The sequence below is a fragment of the Ailuropoda melanoleuca genome, chromosome 11, assembly GCF_002007445.2.
Source record: "Ailuropoda melanoleuca isolate Jingjing chromosome 11, ASM200744v2, whole genome shotgun sequence".
In the NCBI taxonomy this organism is placed as follows: Eukaryota; Metazoa; Chordata; class Mammalia; order Carnivora; family Ursidae; genus Ailuropoda; species Ailuropoda melanoleuca.
Genome location: NC_048228.1, coordinates 40,977,564 through 41,001,793, shown reverse-complemented (window position 1 = coordinate 41,001,793; position 24,230 = coordinate 40,977,564). Strand labels below are relative to the sequence as shown.

The window sequence follows — 24,230 nt, the reverse complement described above, 5'->3', positions numbered from 1 at the left end:
CTCATCTATGGAACATAAGAACTAGGATGTCCGGTAGGGGAAGAAAGGGATAAAGAAAGGGGGGCTAATCAGAAGGGGGAATGAAACATGAGAGACTATGAACTATGAGAAATAAACTGAGGGCCTCAGAGGGGAGGGGGTGGGGGAATGGGATAGACTGGTGATGGGNAGTAAGGAGGGCACGTATTGCATTGTGCACTGGGTGTTATACGCAACTAATGAATCATTGAACTTTACATCGCAAACCGGGGATGCACTGTATGGTGACTAACATAATATAATAAAAAAATCATTAAAAAGAAAAAAGAACAAGAAATGAACTCAATATCTGAAATTAAAATTGTACACACTAGCAGGAATCAATACCAGACTAGAAAAGGCAGAAGAATGGATAAGCAAACTGCAGGACAGAATAATGGAAAGCAACGAAGGTGAACAGAAAAAAGAGAATAATTAGTATAGGTTATGGGAACTGACTGACATCATCAAGTATAACAGCACTTGCATTATAGTGATCCCAGAAGGAGAAGAGAGAAAAAAAGGGAAAAGAAAACTTATTTGAAGAAAGAATAGCTGAAAACTTCCCAAATCTGGGGAAAGAGAGATACCCACATCTGGGAGGCACAGAGAACTCCCAAGAAAATCACCCCCAACAAGGTCTACACCATGACACATAACAAAATGGCAAAAAGTAGCAAAAAAGAATTTTAAAAACAGCAAAAGAAAACAGTTACTTGTACACAAGCAAAACCCCACAGGGCTGTCAGCTGAGTTTTCAGCACAACATTGCAGGCCAGAAGGGAGTGGCATGATATAGGCAAAGGGTTGAAAAGAAAAAAAATCTGAAACCAAGAATACCCAGCAAGTCTATCATTCAGAATAGAAGGAGAGATAAAGAGTTTCCCACACCAACAAAAGTTAAAGGGAATTCTTTGAGTGGAAAGGAAAAACCATAATCAAGATTAAGAAAATTAGGGAAGGAAAAAATTTCACAGGTAAATACAAACAATAAAAGTACTAATTATAAAACCAGTAGAGAGGTTAAAGCACAAAAGTAGTAAAACCAATTATTTCTATAAAAGACAGCCAAGGAATTCACAAAAGTATGTAAAGTATTATATAGATAAAATGTGGGGAGTAAAGATTTAGTGCTTTTACAATGGGTTCAAATTAAGCAACTATCAACTTAATATAGACAGGTATATGCATAAAATATTACATGTGAACTTAATGGTAACCACAAATCAAAAACCTGTAATTGATATGCAAAAAAACAAAAAGGAATCCCTAAGCATATCACTAAAGAAAGCCATCAAACCACAAGAAAGCAAGAGACTACAACTACAAAAATTACATATAAAGTAACAAAATGGCAATAAGTACATACCTATCGATAATTACTTTGAATATAAATGAACTAAATGCTGTAATCAAAAGACACAGGTTGACTGAATGGATAGAAAAGCAAGATCTATCAATACACTGCCTCCAAAACACTCACTTCAGATCTAAAGACACAGGCAGATCAAAGCTGGGAATGTCCACAATAGCCAAAAGATAGAGCCCAGAAGTCCATCAACAGATGAATGGATAAAGAAGATGTGATACACATACACACACACACACACACACACACACACACACACACACAGGACTATCACACAGCCATCAAAAAGAATGAAATCTTGCCATTTGCAATGATGTGGCTGGAACTAGAGGGTATTATGCTAAGCAAAATAAGTCAGTCAGAGAAAGAATTATCATTTGATCTCACCGATATGTGGAATTTAAAAAATAAGGCAGATGATCATAGGGGAAGAGAGGAAAAAATGAAACATGACAAAATCAGAGAGGGAGACAAACCATAAGAGACTCTTAATCTTAGGAAACAAAATGAGGGTTGCTGAAGGGGTGGTGGGTGGGGGGATGGGGTAACTGGGTGACGGGCATTAAGGAGGACACTTGATTGAATGAGCATTGGGTGTTTGTTACATGCAGCTGATGAATCTCTAAATTCTGCCTCTGGAACTAATAATACACCATATATTAATTAAACTGAATTTAAATTTAAAAATTTTTTAAATGAAAACAAAGCTGGGGTAGCAATATTTATATTGAACAAAATAAACTTTAAAACAAAGACAGTGACAAGAGACAAAAGAAACTACATAATGATAAACGGCACAATCCAACAACAGGGTATAACAATTATACTTATGCACCCAACGTAAAAGCACTTAAATACATAAACTATTAACAAACATAAAGAATTTCAGTAACACAATAACAGGAGGGGACTTTAACACCCGCACTTACATTAACAGATCATCTAGACAGAAAATCAACAAGGCAACAGTGGCTTTGAATGACACATTGGATCAGACAGATGTATTCAGAACGTTCCATCCCCAAACATTCAGATGTATTCAGAACATTCTATCCCAAAACAGTGGAACAATGAATGGGCTAACGTAGGAATCAAAGAGGAAATCACAAAATACATAGAGACAGACTAGACAGCAGCAGCTGGCATAGAGCTCCTTAGATACCATGGCTTCAATAGCACAGTAGCTCCCACCAGGTGTGAGCAACTCCAGCCTCTCCCCCAGGAGGCCACTGCAGTCCACTACCCCCTGCTCCTCCATAACCATGTGCTTACTGAAAGTCTGGAATAAAAAAATGCCAGTATGTCAGAGGAGATGCAACAGGACTCAGTGGAGTGTGCTACTCAGACATTGAATATAGGGAAGGACACTACAGCCCATATTAAGGAGTTTAGCAAGAAGTACAACCCCACCTTGCACTGCATCATAGGGAGAAAATTAGGTAGTTATGTGACACATGAAACCAAACACTTCATCTACTACTGCCTGGGCCAAGTGGCCATTCTTCTGTTCGTATTTGGTTAAAAGCATGGACTGGGTGTCACATATCCAGTGATCCATCCAAAAAAAAAAAAAGGATTGCAGGGGCGCCTGGGTGGCTCAGTCGTTAAGTGTCTGCCTTGGGCTCAGGGCGTGATCCTGGCATTCTGGGATCCAGTCCCACATCAGGGTCCTCCGCTGGGAGCCTGTTTCTTCCTCTCCCACTCCCGCTGCTTGTGTTCCCTCTCTTGCTGGCTGTCTCTCTAATAAATAAATAAAATCTTTAAAAAAAAAAAAAAAGGATTGCAGACTAAATTCCAAATACCAGAGACTGAAATCTGAAGCCTTGAATGAGAGAACACCACAATCTCTGAACCTCTATTGTGTTTTGTATAGGCATTCTCTGTACAATTTTGTTATTGGGTTATTAAATTAGCAAAACAAAAAAAAAATAAAGGCAAATGAAAATGAAAACACAATGGTCCAAAATCTTTAGGATGCAACAAAAACTGTTCTAAGAAGGAAGATTATAGCAGTACAGGCTTACCTCAAGAAGCAAGAAAAATCACACAGAAAAACCTAACCTTACACCTAAAGGAACTAGAAGAAGAAGAACAAAGACCAAAACCAGCAGAAGGAAAGAAATAATAATGATTACAGCAGAAATGAAATAGGCTCGCCAAATCAATAAAACCAGCAATTGATTCTTTGAAAAGATCAAAATTTAAAAACCTTTAGCCAGACTTATCCAAAAAAAAAAAAAAAGAGAGAGGAATCAAGTAAAATCAGAAATGAAGGAGAAATAACAATTGACACCACATAAATTCAAAGGATTATAAGAGAATATTAGGAAAAATTATATGCCAACAAATAAGAACAACCTGTAAGAAATAACCTATAAGAAATGGATAAATTCCTAGAAACATTATCTTGCAAAACTGAATCAGGGAGTAACAGAAATTTGGAAAAGACTGACTATTGGCAATAAAATTAAATCAGGAATCAAAAAGCTCCCCAAAAATAGAAGTCCAGGACCAGATGGTTTCAGAGCTGTTTTCTACCAAACATTTAAAGAATTAGTACCTATTCTTCTCAAACTATTCCAAAAAATAGAAGAGAAAGGAAAGCTTTCAAATTTATTCTAAGGCCAGCACTGCCCTGATACAAAAAAAAAAAAGAGACACTACAAAAAAAAGGAAACTACAGGCCAATATCTCTGATGAACATACATACATACCTATGATAAAGTTTAATATGTAAGTTAGACACAGTAAGAGATTAACAACTAATAATATAAAACAATTATAACAATATATGGTAATAACAGTTATGTGAATGTCTCTCTCTCTCAAAATATCTTATTGTACTATACCCACACTTCTTTGACGTGAGATGACAAAAAAGCCTACAAGATAAGACAAAGTGAGATGAATGACATAGGCATTACAATGTACTGTTAGGCTACAACTAACCTGATGAAACGTCAGGAGGCTCGTCTGCTTCTGAACAGCAGCTGACCTCACAAAACTGAAACTGCAGAAAATGAAGCCATGGATAAAGGAGGTGTGGGAGGACTACCGCACTCTGAAATGTACAAATCTTGCCTGGATTATAATAGCCCCCGTTAACCAATCACCATGTCCCTATCATCCCTAAACATCTATTACGGGCAATGCTGCCAGACTTATCTAGCTCTCAGTGTCAATTCCAAACTACGTATGTAGTTCAAACTACTTATCCTGGCATTCATTGCTCTGATTCCAACTTACCTTCTAGTCTTTTCCTCCATTAATTTTTGACATAAAGTAGGGGAAAGGAGGGGGAAAGGCTACTTACTAAACCACTATGTGTCACATATTTTGCCAGAAATCTTACATAAACTTTCTCACTTACGCAGCATGAATACATTATAGATGGCCAGTACATCCCTAACTTGCCCAAAGTGACACAGGTAGAACATGGGAGCTAGGATTTCAATTCAGCTCTGATTAAGCCCATTCTTTTTCTATTAAATCAGACTTCACTATTCCATCTTTCTCAAATATATTTGCAAGTACACAAGCTATTTTATGTGAGGATATGATGTGTAGGCCCAAATTAAATGTTTCTGAATTCCATGAAGCCTTCCCTACATTCTCCCAATGAGGTGTGATCACCCTTCTGTGAACCCACATAGTACAATGTACTTCTCTGACTTTATTCCTTTTGTATTTTAGGCTTTTCTACTTAATACAGTACTAACTCTTAGAGAACAGTATCTTAATAATATCTATGTATCTTGCCCACATAAGCCTGGGTCATAAGTGATTGAGTCAACATGATTTTTGTGGGTTGTTTTTTCCCCTCAATATAAAAGAACTGAATCAACTCTTCATTACTGGTTAGGCTACTGAGTCTTCTTTTCATCCAGAACTTTCATCATGCCATATTTTGTACCCTAAAAGTCTGAGTATTAGGATGGCAAGCATTATTAATGTTACTTCTAAATTTCACTAAGTTTACTTACATACAATTCAAAACTATCATACACATTTTCCCTTGTATCAAACCACTCTAACTTCCGTTTAGTGAAAGGCTTAATTTATTATTGTTATCACAAAACTATTTCCTTTGTCAGAGGATTGTTCTATGAAAAGGGCACTACTATTCATTTTTATAAAATTATTTTTACATTGAAACCAGATTTGGGCAAGAAACAACAGCTTAAAAACTTTCTATACCAAATTCTCTTAAAATGGTCTATTCAAAGAATGCAATGTCTGTCCTCAACTTTTTAAAAAATCTATCATACATAAATAAAATAGGAAGACAAGATCAGAATATTTACCCTGACATTTCACTCCTCTAAGGAACTTCACAGATTTGGAGACTCATAAAGATGTATTAAGTGAAAGTAAAACTCAACCTAAACTCTAACCCAAAATGCTTTTTAAAAAATGTATCTAAGATTTTGACCCTTGGGGAAAAAATAAGATACTCCCCCTTCCCCCAATATATTAAGAAATTTAAAAAGAAAAAAAGAGATGATCCATGGATGTCTGCTCCTATCATACCATAATGTGTTATGACACTAAGCACACAGGAAGTGAGACCATTTTTGTTGTTGTTCTTCTAAGTGCTAGTAAAGTCTTTCTCAATCAACAAAATAAGTTCTGAAGAAAGAAGTATTTCAAACAGAAGCAGATAGGTTTTACTGGTTCAGTGAAGAGAATATATAATGAAACTAATGTGTTTTTACATTTAAGCACAATTTACAATGAATTTCAGAAAACAAAACGTACAGCAAAAGCATAAAAACACTATATTAAGTCATTTCATTCTCCTTTTTCTAATTTCTTTGTACTTATAATCTGTACGCATATTAGCACGTACTATCAATATATATAATACCATTACGTAGAACATTGTATTAACTCATACTGTATTGTTCTCATAGCTAAAATCTTTGTCGGCAGAGTGACTTTTATGCCACATGTTAATCAGAACAGTACTAAGTAGAAGGAGGAACTCCAAATGGCACTGCTGCAGTACCGACTATAGGCAGCAATAGTACTCCTAGACTCATTCTTCTTTTTTTTTTTTAACTGAAGTACAGTTGACATACATATTGTATTAGTTTCAGGTGTACGACATAGTGATTCAACAGTTCTATACATTATGCAATGCTCATCACAGTAAGTGTAGTTATGTCACCAACGTTATTACAGTATTATTGACTATATTCCCTATGCTGTACTTTTCATTCCTGTGATGTATTTTATAACTGGAAATTTGTACCTCTTGATTCCCTTCACCTATTTCACCAATTCCCCCCATAACCTCACCTGTGGCAACCACTATCTTGTTCTCTATATTTAAGAGTCTCTTTAGTTTTTTGTTTGTTCATTTGTTTTTTAGATTTCAAATATAATAAATGAAATCATGTGGTATTTGTCTTTTTCCGTCTAATTGATTTTACTTACCATAATATCCTCTATGTCCATCCATGTTGTCACAAATAGCAAGGTTTTGTTCTTTCTTACGGCTGAGTAATGTTCCACGGTATTTATACCACATCTTTATCCACTCACTATTGATGGACACTAGGGCTGCTTCCATACCTTGGCTATTGTAAATAATGCTGCAATAAACATAGTGGTGCATAGGTATTGCCATTTTTAATTTTTTGAGGAACCTCCATACTGTTTTCCATAGTGGCTGCACCAATTTATATTACCAACAGTGCATAAGACTTTACTTTTCTTCATATCCTTGCCAAGACTTGCTATTTGTCTTTTTTAAGATTTATTTTAGAAAGAGCACACACATGTGCACATGGGGGGGAGGGGGCAGAGGGAAAAGGAGAGAGAGTCCCAAAAAACTCTATGTTCAGTGTGGAGCCCAAAGTGGGGCTCAATCTCACAACCCTGAGATCACAACCTGAGCCAAAACTAAGAGTTGGATGCTTAACCAACTGCACCATCCAGGAGCCCCTTATTTCTTGTCTTTTTGATAACAGCCACTCTGACAGGTATAAGGTGATATTGCATTGTGGTTTTAATTTGCATTTCTCTTATGGCTAGTAATATTGAGCAACTTTTTATGTGCCTGTTAGCCATCTGTCTTCTTTGGAAAAATGTCTATCCAGGTCCTCTGCTTGTTTTTCATATATGGCCTTTATTATGTTGAGGTATGTTCCCTCTAAACCCACCTTGTTGAATTTTTCTCATGAACGAATATTGCCTTTTGTTAAATGCTTTTACTGCATCTATTGATATGATCACGTGATTTTTATCTTTCCTCTTAATGTGATATATCACACTGATTGAGTTGTGAATACTGAACCATTCTTGTATCCCTGGAAAAAATCCCACTTAATTGTGGTGAATGATCTCTTTAATGTATTGTTGAATTTGGTTTGTTGATATTTTATTGAGGACTTTTGCGTCTATGTTCATTAGAGATACTGGCCTATAATTTTCTTTTTTTTTGTGGTGTCTCTGGTTTTGGTAGAGTAATACTGGCTTGGTAAAATAAATTTGGAAGTACTCCTTCATCTTCTATTTTTTGGAATAATTTCCTAAGAATAAGTACTAATTCTTCTTCAAATGTTTGGTAGAATTCAGATGTTTGGGAAACCACCTGGTCCTGGACTTTTGTTTGCTGGGAGTTTGGTAACCAATTCAATTTTGTTATTAGTAACCACTCTGTTCAGATTTCTATTTCTTCCTAATTCAGTCTTGGAAGATTATGTTTCTAGAAATTTACCCATTTCTTCTAAGTTGTCCAATTTGTTTTCATAGTAATCTATTATAATCCTTTATTTCTGTGGTGTTGGTTGTAACTTCTTTTTCATTTCTGATTTTATATACTTGAGTCCTCTTTTTTCTTCTTGATGACTCTAAAGATTTGCCAATTTTGTTTATGTTTTCAAATCATTTCTACCATTTCTTTAAAGTCTCAATTTCATTCATTTCTGCTCTGATCTTTGCTATTTTTTTCCTTCTAATTTTGGGCTTTGTTCTTTTTCTAGTTCCTTTAGGTATAAGGTCACATTGTTTGAGACTTTTCTTGTTTCTTGAGGTAGGCCTTTGCCACACACCATAAAATTTGCATTGTGTTTTCACTTTCATTTGTTTCCAGGTATTTTTTTTACTCTCTCTCTGATTTCTTCATTGACCCACTAGTTGTTTAGTAGCATGTTTTTCACCTTCCATGTTTGTTTTTTCAAGATTTTTTTCTTGTAATTGATTTCTAATTTCATACTGCTATGGTAAGAAAAGATTCTTGATATGATTTCAACCTTTTTAAATGTATTGAGACTTGTTTTGTAGCCTAACATGATCTATCCTGGAAAATGTTCCATGTGCACTTTTTTTTTTTTTTTTAAAGATTTTGTTTATTTATTCGACAGAGATAGAGACAGCCAGAGAGAGAGGGAACACAAGCAGGGGGTGTGGGAGAGGAAGAAGCAGGCTCATAGCAGAGGAGCCTGACGCGGGGGCTCGATCCCATAACGCGGGGATCACGCCCTGAGCCGAAGGCAGACGCTTAACCGCTGTGCCACCCAGGCGCCCCTCCATGTGCACTTTTAAAGAATGTGCACTCTGCCCTTTATGGATGGAATGTTGTGTATATATCTGTTAAGACCATCTGGTCTAATGCGTCGTTCAAACCCACTGTTTCCTTATCTGGATGATCTGTCCACTGATATGAGTGGGGTTTTAAAATTCCCTATTATTGTATATTGTCAATTTCTCCCTTTATGTCTGCTAATATTTGCTTTACATATTTAGTGCTCTTATGTTGGGTGCAGAGATATTCATAACTATTATATCTTCTTGTTGGAGTCATCTCTTTATCATTATGTAATGCCTTTCTCTGTCTCTTGTTACAGTCTGTTTTAAAGTCTATTTTGTCTGATAAAAGAATTGCTACTCCAGTTTTCCTTTTACTTCCATTTACATGGAATTTCTTTTTTTTCTTTTTTTAAGACTTACTTATTTGAGGGGTACCTGGGTGGCTCAGCCAGTTAGGCATTCGACTCTTGGTTTCAGCTCAAATCATGATCTCCAGGTTGTGAGACTGAGCCCCAATCGGGCTCCACACTCAGAAGGGAATCTACTTTTCTCCTTCTCCCCTTTCCCCTCCCCCTGCTTACCCACTCTCTAAAATAAGTATACAAATCTTAAAAAAAAAAAAAAAGATTTTAGAGAGATAGGTGCACCTACGTGGAGTATCTTTTTGCATCCCTTCACTTTCAGTCTGTATGCATCTTTAGGTCTGAAGTGAGTGTCTTGTAGCGTATAGATTGGTCTTGATTCACTATTCAGTCACCCTATGTCTTTTTATGGAGGATTTAGTTCAATCACATTTAAAGTAACTACTGATAACGGAGCCTGGGTGGCTCAGTAGGTCGGGCAGCCAACTCCTGGTTTCAGTTCAGGTCATGATCTCGGGGTCATGAGATCAAGCCCCGTGTTAGGTTCTGTGCTCAGCGTGGAGTCTGCTTGTCCCTCTCCTTCCATCTCTGCCCCTCCCCCAACTTGCACGTGTGTGCTCTAATAAATAAAATCTTTTAAAAAAATAAGTAACTATTGATAGATATGTACTTATTGTCGTTTTGTGGTTTCTGGTTGTTTTTATAATTCTTCACTGTTCCATTCTTCTCTTGCTCTCTTCCCTTGTGATTTGATGACATTCTTTAGTTGTATGACTGGATTCCTTTATCTTAGCATATCCATTATAAGATTTTGATTTGTGGTTACCATGAAGTTCATATTTAACATCCTGTGCATATAGCAGTCTATTTTAAGTTGATAAGTCACTTAAGTTTGAACCCATTCTAAAAGCACTACATTTTTTATTCTACCCTTCCATGTTTTATCCTTATGTCATATTTTACATCTCTTAAATTTGTGTATCTCTTACTTAAAATTACTGTATATATAACTAATTTTTTACTTTTGTCTTACAACCTTCATACTAGCATTATAAGTGACTGATTTACTACCTTTACTATATGTTTGACTTTACCAGTGGAATTTTCTCCTTTCATGATTTTCTTACTTCTAGTTTTGGCCTTTTTTCCACTTAAAGAAGTCCTTTTAAAATTTCCTGTAAGGTCTATTTAGTGGTAATGAATTCCAAGTTTCATTTGTCTGGGAAACTCTTTAACTCTCTTTCAATTCTCAATGATCTCTCTGGGTAGAATATTCTTGGTTATACTTTTTTTTTTTCCTTTAGCACTTTGAATATATCATGCCACCCGCTTATGGCCTGAACAGTTTCTGCTGAAAAATCAACCAATGGCCTTAGGTTTCCCTTGCATGTCACTAATTGCTTTTCTCTTGCTTTTAAGACTCGCTTTTTAATTTTTGACATTTTAATCAGTATATGTATTGGTATGTACCTCTTTGTGTTCATCTAGTTTAGGGCTCTCTGTACTTCCTGGACCTGGATGCCTGTTTCCTTCCTCAGGTTAGGGAAGTTTTCAGCAATCATTTCTACAAATAATTTCTCTGTTACTTTCTCTCTCTTTGCTTTCTGGAGTCCCTATAATGCAAATGTCAGTATGCATGATATTGTCCCAGAGATCCCTTAACCTAGTCTCAGTTTTTTTTTAATGCTTTTTATTGTTTGCTTTCCAACTTGGGATGATTTCCACTCCCCCACCTTCTAGATCACTGATCCATTCTTCTGCATCTTCTAATCTACTATTGATTCCCTCTAGTGTCTTTATTTCAGTTATTATACCCTTCAGCTCTGATTGGATCTTTCTTGTATTTTCTCTTTGTTGAAATCCTCACTCAGTTCATCCACTCTTCTCTCGAATCTGGCAAGCATGTTTATGACCATTATTTTGAATTCTGTATCAGGTAGATTGTTTATCTGTTTCACTTAGTTCTTTTTCTGAGGTTTGTCTTGTTCTTTTATTCGGAACATATTCCTCTTTCCCCTCATGTTGTCTGACTCTGTTTCTATGTCAAGTGGGTCAGATAGGTCTCCTTGTCCTGAAAGTAGTGGCCTTGTATGGAGGGCTTCTTATGTGACCCAGTAGCACAATCCCATCCCTAGTCACCAGAACTGCATGTGCCCTCTTATTGTAACTGGGCCATGACTGCTGCAAGTACTCTGGTGGGTGGGGCTGGCCCCCACCTGGGATGACTACATTGACCAGCCTCAACTACCATGGGCACACTGATGAGCAGGGCTGGCCCCTAGCACAGCTGGCTGAATGGCCTGGCTGCAGCTACTATGGGCATGCTGGTGAGTGGGGTTAGCCCCTGGTACAGCTGACTGAGAGGCCTAGCTACAACTGTTGTGGGGGTGCTGGTGGGCAGGAGTCACTTGAGAAAAGCTGCCTGCTGGGTATGAGGGGGCAGCAGTTGCTTTGGGGGAGACGGGGAGACACAAAAGCTGCCAACTGGGTATGACAGGGTGGAAGCTGCTTTGGAGGTACACCTGCAGATTTGGGGGGAGGGGGTAGATCCACAAGAGAATGTTGGGCAAAGGAGCAGTACTAGCAGGGTAGATGGAGAGTATAGAACTGACTCCCACCAGCTTTGGGCCAGTTAGGCTGAAAGAGGGCAAGAAAAATGATGCCTGCCAGCACTTACACTCCCAGAGACAGGTCCTACAGATCTCAGCCTCTCCAGCACATTCTCTAAAATTAGTCAATAAATCTCCTTCATATATATGCTAGGCAGTTTTCAAACTGCTGCCTCTGTGCTGGGTCTGAGAAACAGTAATATAGGTGCTGGCTTTAAAAGGAGAGGCTCAGGGGCGCCTGGGTGGCACAGCAGTTAAGCGTCTGCCTTCGGCTCAGGGCGTGACCCTGGCGTTATGGGATCGAGCCCCACATCGGGCTCCTCCGCTGTGAGCCTGCTTCTTCCTCTCCCACTCCCCCTGCTTGTGTTCCCTCTCTTGCTGGCTGTCTCTATCTCTGTCAAATAAATGAATAAAATCAGAAAGAAAGAAAAGAAAGAAAGAAAAGGAGAGGCTCAGTTTCCTATAGCCCTCCAGCTCTCCTACAGTTAAGCCCTGATTTTCAAAGCCAGATGTTATGGAGGCTCATTTTCTCAGTACAAGATCTCCCAGGTGTGGGGTACCCAATGTGGGGCTTGATCACTCCTCACAGAGGACCTCCAGGCTTATGACATCCTTCCCACTATGCAGAGTTTTGGTTCCCAGCCACATCTCTGCCCTACCACCCTTCTCAATGTGACCTTTTCTTTATGTCTTAAGTTATGGAACAACTGTTCTGTTAGTCGTCAGGTCATTTCCAAAGTGAGTTGCACTTTATGTAGCTGCACCATGATGTGTCCATGAGCGGGGTGCTCAGAATCCTCCTACTCCATCATCGTCCCAAGTTCCTGTTCCAGAAAGTCTAGATTCATCCTTCTTTAAAATAACTGTAGTTTGTACTCTTTATGATTTAATTAGGTGAAAATTTTAAGATGATACAAAATATTACATTTCATACAGTATCTGATAGGTTATACCCATTATCTCCTTTTTATCTACAAAAGCAAAGAATAGAGGTTTTAAATTTTGAATCAAGCAGTTCAAAAGAAAATACACTGTGCCAGTAACTAAAGGAGAAGCTGCTGCTTTGACAAACTGGATTATAGTTACAGTAGTTCCTACTTAGTCAAGGTATATATGGTTTCTAACAATTTACTGCTGTGATTTAAACATGTTTTTCTTAGCATTACCATGTATTAGATACAACTATTATCTAAGTCTGCTTGTTAAATACTAGTGTAATTTCCAGAGTCTATAAACATTTTCACTGCACTGAATACTTTGTAAGATGTTTCTATTTTGGGGTCTGCTTTATTAATAAGGCCATCTATTAATATTTCACTATGATAATCATTTGTTTGAACTGTTTGAACATAATTTATAGTCAATAGTTGGGGAGTCTAGTATAAAGTAGTAAAAAATTTTTATTTTACTTTTAAAGATTTATGTATTTATTTTTAGGAGTGGAGAAGCAAAGGAAGACTCTTAAGCAGACTCCATGCTAAGCATGGAGCCCCATGCAGGCCTTGATCCCACAACCCTGAGATCACAACCTAAGCCAAAACCAAGAATTGGACACTTAACCAATTGTACCACCCAGGCACCTCTAAAAAATAAAAATTTCTTAAAAAGATTGAATTTCACCTAAGTCTGTGAACAACATGTATGAACTCTCTCTTAGGTAGGGACTCTATTACTTATTAGTTTTGTTTAAGAATGTCACAGAAGTCACAAGACTGTACTTAAAGATAAGAAATGATAATTATTTGAATAAAAATATAAAGCCTACCAAAAAATATATTTACCAATAATTTGTTTCTAAGTGTGAAAAGATATCCCATTCAATATCTGAAATGAAACAAAAAACACAAAGCTAGATAATAATTACTTAGAGAAAGCTACGCTTGTCAGACACAGTCCTTCTGAGTACAGCAGACTGCTAATCTTATATAGGGTTTCGGAGGAAATGTGGAGACCAGGGATTGGTGGATTTTCAGAGGCTTCAAAGCATGGTTACTAGAAGGGCTACTATTTACTGGCTGGCTTGCAAAATCCTGTTCTCTAAGACAGGTTGTTGTTGATTTGATTACATTGACTTAAAAACAATTCTAAAGAATGTCATTTACTCAGTAAGTCACTCAAACCAGTTTTAAACCTGCCAACTGTTACCATGGCTACACAAGAATCAGTCTTCTCCTAGGAGTTTGAAAACTTCCTTTCATTTTCACAAGGTAAGCACACAAACCAACATACACATACATACATATACTGTGTATGTAAGTCATATGGTTTTATAATCATTTCAAGAAATTACAATAAAAAATAGAAATGTGGTGTTAAGGGGAAATACCATTTGTCTTAGAATATATTCATTTAATCAGTCAGTCATCTTATACCCCAGGTTATGTTAATTCAAAGATGAATATGAAAAGCAACAAACAAGTGCTTTATAGCAGTGCTATTCCAAGTGAGTCTGGTCCACAATTTTTTTCTTTTTTACAGGTCTGCAATGAGGTAAGTATAAAAATGGAGTTTAGAAACTCTTACAGGAAATTTATATTTGACAGAATAATTTTATACCCTTTGAATCTAATGAATAATTGAAGTTTATATTTTGTACATCCATTTTTTTTTAATTTTTCTAGTAATTAGTTTTTTGTTGTCTTTTATTAAAAATAACAGTTCACAAACTGGTCTTTCACTACAGAGAGAAGCACTACTTCATAAGACTCAGAAAGTTAAATATCCACAATAGATGAGGGTGTTATGTTTTGTTGTGAGGATATAGGCAAAAAAAAAATGGGTATCACCAAGCAAGTAAATACCTGCATCAAAATCGGAAGAGTGGTGACAAAATTGGAAGAATGATGACAGAACACATTTAAAGGCTGCATCATCTATCCCCTAGAGGCAGTAGGAGATTATGCTGTATGAAAAAAAGAATGACTCTGAGATAAAAACTGCTTCAAAAGAATCAGACTCTAAATGTGAAGAAATTTAGGAACACCTTAACCTATCTCTTCTATTTTCCTTTAAAAAAAAAATTGAATGCACAAAAGTAATCTAATCTTTAAAAAGATTATCTAAGATAAGTCTCCCCTAAAAAAAGATGATTAAGAAATGACATAATTCTTACCATTAATGAGCCTGAATTATANTCTCTTCTATTTTCCTTTAAAAAAAAAATTGAATGCACAAAAGTAATCTAATCTTTAAAAAGATTATCTAAGTCTCCCCTAAAAAAAGATGATTAAGAAATGACATAATTCTTACCATTAATGAGCCTGAATTATCCAGATGGGACAAAAACAGATGATAATAATAATGTGGTAAAGGCAATAGTAAAGAGATATACTGGATATTATCCGACAACCTAAACTAGCCTGGATGATCAAGGCTCCCTACTGAATGTGAAAGTTCCCATGTATTCAAAATTCCCACTCCACTCTACCCAACTATAACCAAGTTTCATACATTCTACTTCCTCAGTTCCTCTCATATTGTTGGACCTGCTCTTCCAGCAATATCACTTTAGTCCCAGGCCCCATCATCTCACAGTTATGATTATAGCCTCCCAACAGCCTCTTCTCTCACCAGTGCATCCTTCCTACTGCTGCCAGTTATTCCCAAATTCATATCAGATCATATCACCTCAATGCTTAAAAATTCCATGAATAATGTTTTAAAAAATCCATGAATAATGTAAAAGTAAGGAAAAAGAAAACTGGATACAAGATGTATGATATCTCTTTTGTAAAGATGTATATGTGGTAGGTTTCCAACCACAAGATGGTTCCAACTGCAATTGCTGTTTTGGAATCAACTAATGAAATGGTTCCGAAAGTCTCTATTTATTATAGAGAAATCTGTGGAGGAAAATAAGGAAACATAAGTTTAAAGTGGGTCACAGAAATTTATGGGATGGGGCGTACAAAGTATATTTCCAAAAGTTCTTCAAATTCCAAGAACAAAAGGGAAATGACTAAATATTTACTGTTATTACAGCTAGTGTACCTATTTTAACTAGATTAAATATTCTTATAGGTCAAAAACATTTTATAATGTTTTAAAGTCCCTTATATAATGACCATAAGGTACAGTTGTTGATTTTATAGAACTTAAAAAGAGGTAACATGGAGCACCGATGCTGGCTGGCAGAGTCAGAAGAGCATGTGACTCTTGATCTTGAGGTTGCGAGTTCAAGCCCCATGTTCAGCGTAGCAAGCACTTAAATGAACAAATTAAAATTTTAAAAATAAAAATAGGGGTGTGCCTGGGTGGCACAGTCCGTTTAGTGTCTGACTCTTGGTTTCAGCTCAGGTCGTGATCTCAGGGTTGTGAGACTGAGCTCTGCGACAGGCTCCACGCTCAGTACAGAGTCTGCTTGAAATTCTCTCTCCTTCTCCCTCTGTCCCCCCACTTGTGCGCTCTCGCTCTGTCGAATAAATCTTAAAAATAAAATAAAAATAAAAAAATAAGAAGAGGTGGCATAGTATAGCAGAAATAACACTGACTTAGGTATCAGAATAATTGGATTTTAGCGACATTTTTGGGAAGTTACCTAATCTCCCCAAGTCTCAGTTTCTTCATTTATAAAAGAACAGGATTGATAGGTCATGGATCAGTAATCTTTTTCTGTGAAGGGCCAAATAATAAACATTTTAGGATTTGTGGGCCATTTAGTCTCTTTCATGACCACTCAACTATGCCATAGTATGAAAGCAGCTAGAGACAATAACATAAAGATAGGAGTGTGGCTGTGTTCCACTAAAACTTTATTTACAAAAGTGAGAGCAAGCTGAGTTTGGCCTATAAGACCCTAGTTTTAGGTAACCACTGTTTACCTCTAAAATGTGAGAGGGTTTTTTTTTTTCTATTTAAAATTCCCTAAGCTGTTACCTTTTATTTTTATATATATATTTTAAAGATTCACTTTTTTAAGATTTTATTTATTTATTTGAGACAGAAAGAGAGAATGAGCAGGGAGAGAGGGAGAGGAAGAAGCAGGTATGGGGCTTGATCCCAGGACTCTGGGATCATGACCTGAGCTGAAGGCAGACTCCTAACCAACTAAGCCACACAGATGCCTCTAAAGATTTATTGATTTATTTGAGAGAGAGAGAGAGAGAGCATGCATACGTGCATGCAGTGAGGAGGGGCAGAAGTGGAGGGAGAGAATCTCAAGCAGACTCCCCACTTAGCACAGCACCGCAAGTGGGGCTCCATCCCACAACCCTGAGATCATGACCTGAGGCAAAATCAAGAGTCCAACGCTTAACCAACTGAGCCACCCAGGCGCCCCAGTTGCCTTGATTTTTAGAGAAATCTGTTAGCCATATCTAACACAGGGCACATAAACTAGTGATTAATAGCAGACGTTAGGACCAGACAGTTTGGGGATTCTCTATTAGCTGTTAGCCTTGGACAAGTCACTTAAAATCACTCTGAGCCTCAGCTTTCTTTTAAGGTTGTTGTGAAGTTTAAGTGAACTAATAATAGAGGTGCCTGGCTAGCTCAGTATGAACAGCATGCAACTCTTCATCTTGGGGTTCTGAGTTTGAGCCCCATGCCAGGTGTAGAGAGAACTTCATAAAACTTTTTTTTTAAGTTTAAATGAAGTAATAATATATGAAGTATTTAACCCTATATCTCGTATGCAATAAACATTCAATAAATGAACATAACTTTTGTAATAATTTTACATTAATATATGACATTATATTGCATATAACATATTACTTAATATTACATTATAACAAATTTACTTTTTTAAATTATATGATCCTGAGTCCTTGGTCAGGAAGACAGTACTCCATTTTTTCCAGCAAACAAATAAAATATGCTTTATAATGATCTACATTCAGGTGCATTTTTCACTAAAGCAAAACATGAGGACAGGCTATATTACCCTAAGTCTTCCTATTGTTTTTTTTTTTTTTTTTTTTTAATGACAACAGTCAGCTTTGAGAGCTCACTATCTACTGACTAGCTGTATGACCTTGGTAAAGTTATATAACCTTTCATTAGCCTCCATTTCTTCACCTGTAAAAATGTGAAAACAACAGTACCAACTTTACAGGACTGTTATAAGAATTAAATGAGTGATGGGGCGCCTGGGTAGCGAGCGCAGTCGTTAAGCGTCTGCCTTCGGCTCAGGGCGTGATCCTGGAACGCCAGGATCGAGTCCCACATAGGGCTCCTCCACTGGGAGCCTGCTTCTTCCTCTCCCACTCCCCTGCTGTGTTCCCTCGCTTGCTGGCTGTCTCTCTGTCACATAAATAAATAAAATCTTTAAAAAAAAAAAAAGAATTAAATGAGTGAATAAATTGTCTGGCGCATACACCATACAAGTAACTGCTATTATTTGAGTTAGATACTTAACATTTGTTCATTTCAGTCCTCAGGACAAGCTGAAAAGGTATTATTCCTATATTTACGGCTATAGATAATGAGGTTCAGAGAAGCTAAGAAACCTACCCAAGGTTACCAGCAATTAAGTGGCAATGCCCAGGACTCAACATAGGCTTGCCTGACTAGAAAGTCAAAACTCTTACCACAAGGCTAAAGATGACATTAACTATTATCTCTGTATGTCATATACAAAGTGACTTTTAAGAACTAAAATAAGGGTATTAATAATAATCTCCCCATACAGGAAACATTTTTGAATTTTTTAAAGTTCAAGGGTAAGAGAATACACATAAAATCACGGATCTTCTTAAAATGATAGTTTTCCCATAAGTAAAATTTTTCCTGAAATGATTCCTCTTTTTTTAATTATGTCCAACTAATTTAACTCAAACTTTCATTATTAAAGTATTAAGCAATCATCAGCATTAGAATAACTAAAGATGCAGCATAGTGACTTATTTTGTACCCATAAAGTACTATGCAAATGCTGGCATTCACCTCTAATTTATCTTTGAGATTTATATAGAACTCTCAGACTAATTTTATAAAAAGCAAACCTAGAAAGCCAAACACAGTTCTGTTACTTTATTCCATAAATTCCCAAGTATTGATTCAGAGCTTGAGCTTTAAAAAGCTTCCTTCAAATGAAAATACTGACCAATATTAAAGGGGAAAAGTAAAAAACACCTCAAGGAAAAAGACCAAAAGACATTACTTCACTGCATAGGTTTATTCTTAAGTTTGTGCTGCATTACTTCATCCACCTCACACTCTTCAGGCCTTGTGAATGCTACTGGTAACTGATCTAGAAGAGAAGTTGGCTTCACACTGTAAAGCCTCAGAGCTCAGCAACCTAATACTAACAAGAAACATAGGGCAGTTTGATGTAGCTTACTTCCAAACTCTATTACAAGAATGAACCCAAACTTAGAACTCTAACCTAACTCTAAAATTCCCCAAATGCAAATAAGATTAATCTTCAATGTTATAAAATTACAATTATAATCTAATCTACATAAGTAGATTGTCAAGTTTCTTTCCAAACCAGAAATTCTGAAAGTCAAAATAACCATTAATTAAGAATTAATAAAACATTGCACTCTGTGCTATACAGGAAGAAATATTATATAACAACAAATACACTAGGTAAATATCATTATCTAGTCTGTAAGACAAAATACTTAATTTTCTTTAGCATTTGGTGTTCTGTTGAGAAAAGAAAAAATGTTCAAATTTTAGGTTAAGGAAACCAAATTATCTTTTAGCATTTCAAAATAATATTCTAACATGCTAGATTGTATTAGGGTATCATTCCTTGCCAAGTATTCTATTGCCCATCAAGACGGGAAAGGAGGAGAGGAATGGACAGTATTTGCCTAACAATAATGGATCCATCAGGGGTGTCATCTCCACATATAAGAAGCAGCACTTTTGTTCATATGAACGTAGTATATCATAAATATCAACCTCTAGTTCTGGAAGAAAAACAGGTACTCATGGTGGTTCAAAAATTATCTTTCTTGGGGCGCCTGGGTGGCACAGCGGTTAAGCATCTGCCTTCGGTTCAGGGCGTGATCCCGGAGTTATGGGATCGAGCCCCGCANGAGCCCCACATCAGGCTCCTCTGCTATGAGCCTGCTTCTTCCTCTCCCACTCCCCCTGCTTGTGTTCCCTCTCTCGCTGGCTGTCTCTATCTCTGTTGAATAAATAAATAAAATCTTTAAAAAAAATTATCTTTCTCAAAAAGCCCAAAAAAANCTTGTGTTCCCTCTCTCGCTGGCTGTCTCTATCTCTGTTGAATAAATAAATAAAATCTTTTAAAAAAATTATCTTTCTCAAAAAGCCCAAAAAAATAATATTAAAAATAATCTGCAAGGGGTGCCTGGATGGCTCAGTCAGCTAAACGTCCAACTCTTGATCTCGGCTCAGGTCCTGATCTTAGGATTGTGAGTTTGAATTTTTTTTAAGTTGGACTTCACACTGGGCGTGGAACCTACTTTAAAGATAATAATAATAATCTGCAAAACGTTTAGTAAAGAAGCCTGCCTAGATAACTTATGCTAAGAGTTCTTAGAACCTTTGCAGGGGGTTGTGCATGAATCCTCTTTAGATAGCTGTTGAAAGCTATGGGTCTTCTCCCCACAAAGTATGGATATACAGAGTTCAGACTCTTGTAAGACTATGGACACGCCCATAGATCTAGGTTAAGAACCAGACAAATGAAGTAGAAATTTTCCCAAGGCACCTTTGACTCTCTTTCATAATTTTACCTCTGACTCACAAGAACCAACTATATCATTCATAACCAGACAATGAACTCTCATGTAAAGCCAGCCCTTTAAAAAAAAAAAAAAAAAAAAAAAAAAAAAAGTTTCATAGTATTCACTCAAGCAGTATTCACCTGAAAATATACTGGCAGCATTTTAAAACACAGCATGTAACTAGTAATATCAATAAACGTTACATGTATTACAGTTTATAAAATGATTTTACATTATAACAAGTAATATTTTTTTAATTTTTTATTATGTTATGTTAGTCACCATACAGTACATCCTTAGTTTTTGATGCAGTGTTCCATGATTCATTAACAAGTGATATTTTTATCTCCCTTTTACAGCTAACCAAATGGAGGTTAAGAAAATAAATTGCCCTGGGGGCGCCTGGGTGGCACAGCGGTTAAGCATCTGCCTTCGGCTCAGGGCGTGATCCCAGCGTTAAGGGATCGAGCCCCACATCAGGCTTTTCCACTATGAGCCTGCTTCTTCCTCTCCCACTCCTCCTGCTTGTGTTCCCTCTCTCTCTGGCTGTCTCTATCTCTGTCAAATAAATAAATAAAATCTTTAAAAAAAAAATTTAAGAAAATAAATGGCCCTGGTCACACAGCCAACAAATGGACAGTTGGGATTCTAATTCAGTTGTCTAGTTCCAGAACTGAGCTTACTTAGTACATTACTATATCCTGATGCTTCCACAAAAACCCCTCAGACAGAGAAAACAGATTTAAAAAAAAAAAAAAAGCCTAATGGGTCACATCCTATTGCAGATATATCTTGACATCAGTAAAGAAAAATTAGTATATTTAAAATATTTGATTTCCTCTTGCTTCATTGGTTAACATAAAACATGGTTTTCAGAAAAATAAATGGTCATGGTAATGAATTTTAGGACTGAAAAATAAGGACATTTTGTTATTCTATGAAGCATTCCTTCTTATTCAACTCTTTAATTCTTAATATACAAAGATAAATAACTCTTGAAAATGTAAATATAAGAAACTGAAAGTTTAAACATCCAATTTTTTTAAAACACAAAAACTATCTGAAATTAATTTTTAGGATGTTCAAAATAGTCCTTGTAATATTTTCTAAATAACAATACTCATTTCCATTCTCTACAACTCTTAAAATTTCTTGATTTTTTTTTAAAGCGTCATTTGTCTAAACCCATAGGATATACAACACCCTATTGTAAACCATAAACTTTAGGTGATAATGATCTGTCAATGTAGGTTCATCAGTTGTAACAAATGTACCATTTCAATATGGGAATTTCGATGGGGGGGGGGAGGCTGTGCCTACAGGGAGCCAGGCAGGGGGCGTATGGAGGCAGAGGGTGTACGGAAAATCTGTACCTTCCACTCAATTTTGCGATGAACCTAAAACTGCCCTAAATATAAGCTATATTTTGCAAAAGGGCTGGGGCGGATGTGTCAAAATTTACCTCATTTTCTTAACAAATGAGGAAATAATTTTCTAAAAATTACCCTGTGAATTAGGTTTCCTGCCAGAATACAGAAGTTGCCACTATTGCAGCATATGTTATCATTTAAAAAACCATCAACGGTAATCTTATTAAATGCTAAAAGAATTAGTTTTAAATGTTAATATGAAGCTAAGAGCACATGTGAGTATAGTTATCTGAAGATTCCTTTTTATATTTATGTTCACACTATTTGATATTTTAAAAGGCAATATATTAAGGGACTAAAAGTCTGAAGTGGGTCATGGGTTGACTGACAAACTAAAGGGGGTGCCAGTAGCAAGCAGTAGGAAAAGTAGCAGCCAATGAAAAAAACCACCGCCAAGCAGACGTCCTCTGTTCTCCCAAGTCGACCCTCTGCCAGGGTCAGGATTCAAGGGAGATGGAGAAAGGGTTTCCTCATAGAGTGAGAATGAAGAACAGCAAGAGTCAATTATCAACTTATATAAAAGAAAAACAATGCAGAAAAGAAAAAAGAAAAAAGAAAAGAAAAAGCGCAACTAGTAGATAAAATACTTGTGTCAACCCAGGTTGTTCAAGAAGCCTTCCCAAAAGTATCTTCCAAATGTGGTAACCACCCACAGCGGTAACATTAGCATAAAGAGCCAAAAATAGTTATGCTATTAAAAAAGATTAAAACGAATACGACAGACAAAAGACAAAGGATTAAAAGATAAAACGAACTGAAAAAGGTTCGATTTTCCACGAAATGTCATCTGATTCAACACTGCCCAGTGGGAATATACGTAAAACGCTTTTCACACCCAGGCGCGCAAACGCTACGACCGTGCAAATCCAGTAAAGGACAAGCCCCGGGTTAGAAAACTCCCAACTCCGTAGACAAATCGCCCTGCCTGAAGAAACCAGCAAGTTAACTAAGCCCAGAACTGAGTGGAAGGAAGAAACAGCTGGCTCCGGGGCAGTAAAAAAACTCCGCGGAGCGGCTGCCCCTTCTGAAAGGGGCCAGGAGGCACTCTTCGACAGGGTCTCCACCACCGCGGAAGGGACACCTGGAGCGGGCAGCAAACCCCCAGTACCAGCAATTCGGACCAGCAGCGAGCCCCGCCGAGAGGCAAGTCCCGACAGGCAGCGAGCCCCTCCGGCGGGCCAGCCCCGGACCGGAGACGAGCCCCCTGGGCAGGCCAGTCCCGGACGCGCTGCGACTCCCCGTGCCGCAGGGCCGGGAGACAGCCCCCCTGCCCCGCGCCCACAGGCCGGCCGCCCTCCCCGGGCCCCCGCACCCCGCCGGCCGCACCGCTCCTGCTCAGTCCTTGCACCCCACCAAGCACCTGCCCGTCCCTCTCTTCTTCGAAAGGCCGAGAGGAGAGAGCCAAGGGGACCACCGACGCGGCTGACAGAACCAGAGGCTGGGGGCTCTCCTCCGGGAAATGCGACCCCGTTCCTCCCGCCAGCAGGACCGACAGAAAACATACTGCGGTTTAATGGGCCCCAAACCCTCTCAGCTGTGGATTTTTAGTTACTGCTCGTAGGGCTGGAGTTTCCTCGAGCCGGAGGCGCAAGCCCGGGCGGCGTTACGATTTCAGGTTGGAGTAAGGGAGGGCTCGGCGTGAACCGACAGCACCGCACAAAGGGAAGAGAGACGTGAGGGGGAACGAACGCAGTTACCTCGGTCCTCGGCTCGTCCCTCCGCTCGGTTCCTGCCGGCCTCGCCAAGGCAGCAGCTGCCCTACCAGGCTCCCGCAAACCAGCGTCTTCCCGCAGCACCGAGCGGCGCCGCACTAGCCCAGCGCGAGCAGCGACGGACGCGCGCCCTCCTGCGCGGCCCCGTAGAACCCCGGCCAGCGCCCCGGGTCCTCTCGGCTCAGCCCCGAGAGCGGCGGCTTCTGGGGCTGCGAGCTGAGCGCGCGCCGGAGCCTGCGCACTGCACTCTGGGAGGTGTGGTTTATGGTTACCTCCTCCGGGTGCCCGCCCCCCCCCACGTCCTCGCCTCCCCCGCCCGCTCGTGGGCGGGTGGAGTGTTCACCCACCCGCGGTCCTGTGCTGCGGGGGGAGGGTAGACCAGGGTCTAGGGGACGTCCTCAAAGCAGTTCTGGACAGGACAGCGCATAAATATCTCTGAAGTTATCCGTGTCTTCACTTCGGGGGCCGTACGGAATTTAGTTTCTTTTTATATCCATCAACTCCCCTCCCGCGTGTTGAGTGTTCCTTAGGTTTCGTCTCTTTTCT

At 38.2% G+C, this 24,230-nt stretch overlaps 1 protein-coding gene across 15 annotated transcripts in view; it reads right to left on the bottom strand.

The window, feature by feature from the left end:
* KLHL8 (kelch like family member 8) overlaps nt 1-23,938 on the bottom strand; it is an 85,239-nt gene extending 61,301 nt beyond the window's left edge. For 8 of the 15 annotated variants that reach the window (XM_034671563.1, XM_034671564.1, XM_034671560.1 and 5 more), the window contains exon 1: nt 23,670-23,937. The gene's annotated coding sequence lies outside the window, so the exon portion shown is untranslated. Of the gene's footprint in view, nt 1-4,336; nt 4,358-23,669 lie in introns of those variants that run through there. The other 7 variants (XM_034671569.1, XM_034671557.1, XM_034671570.1 and 4 more) reach the window with 3 other exon arrangements.
* Between the last annotated feature and the right edge of the window lie 292 nt (nt 23,939-24,230).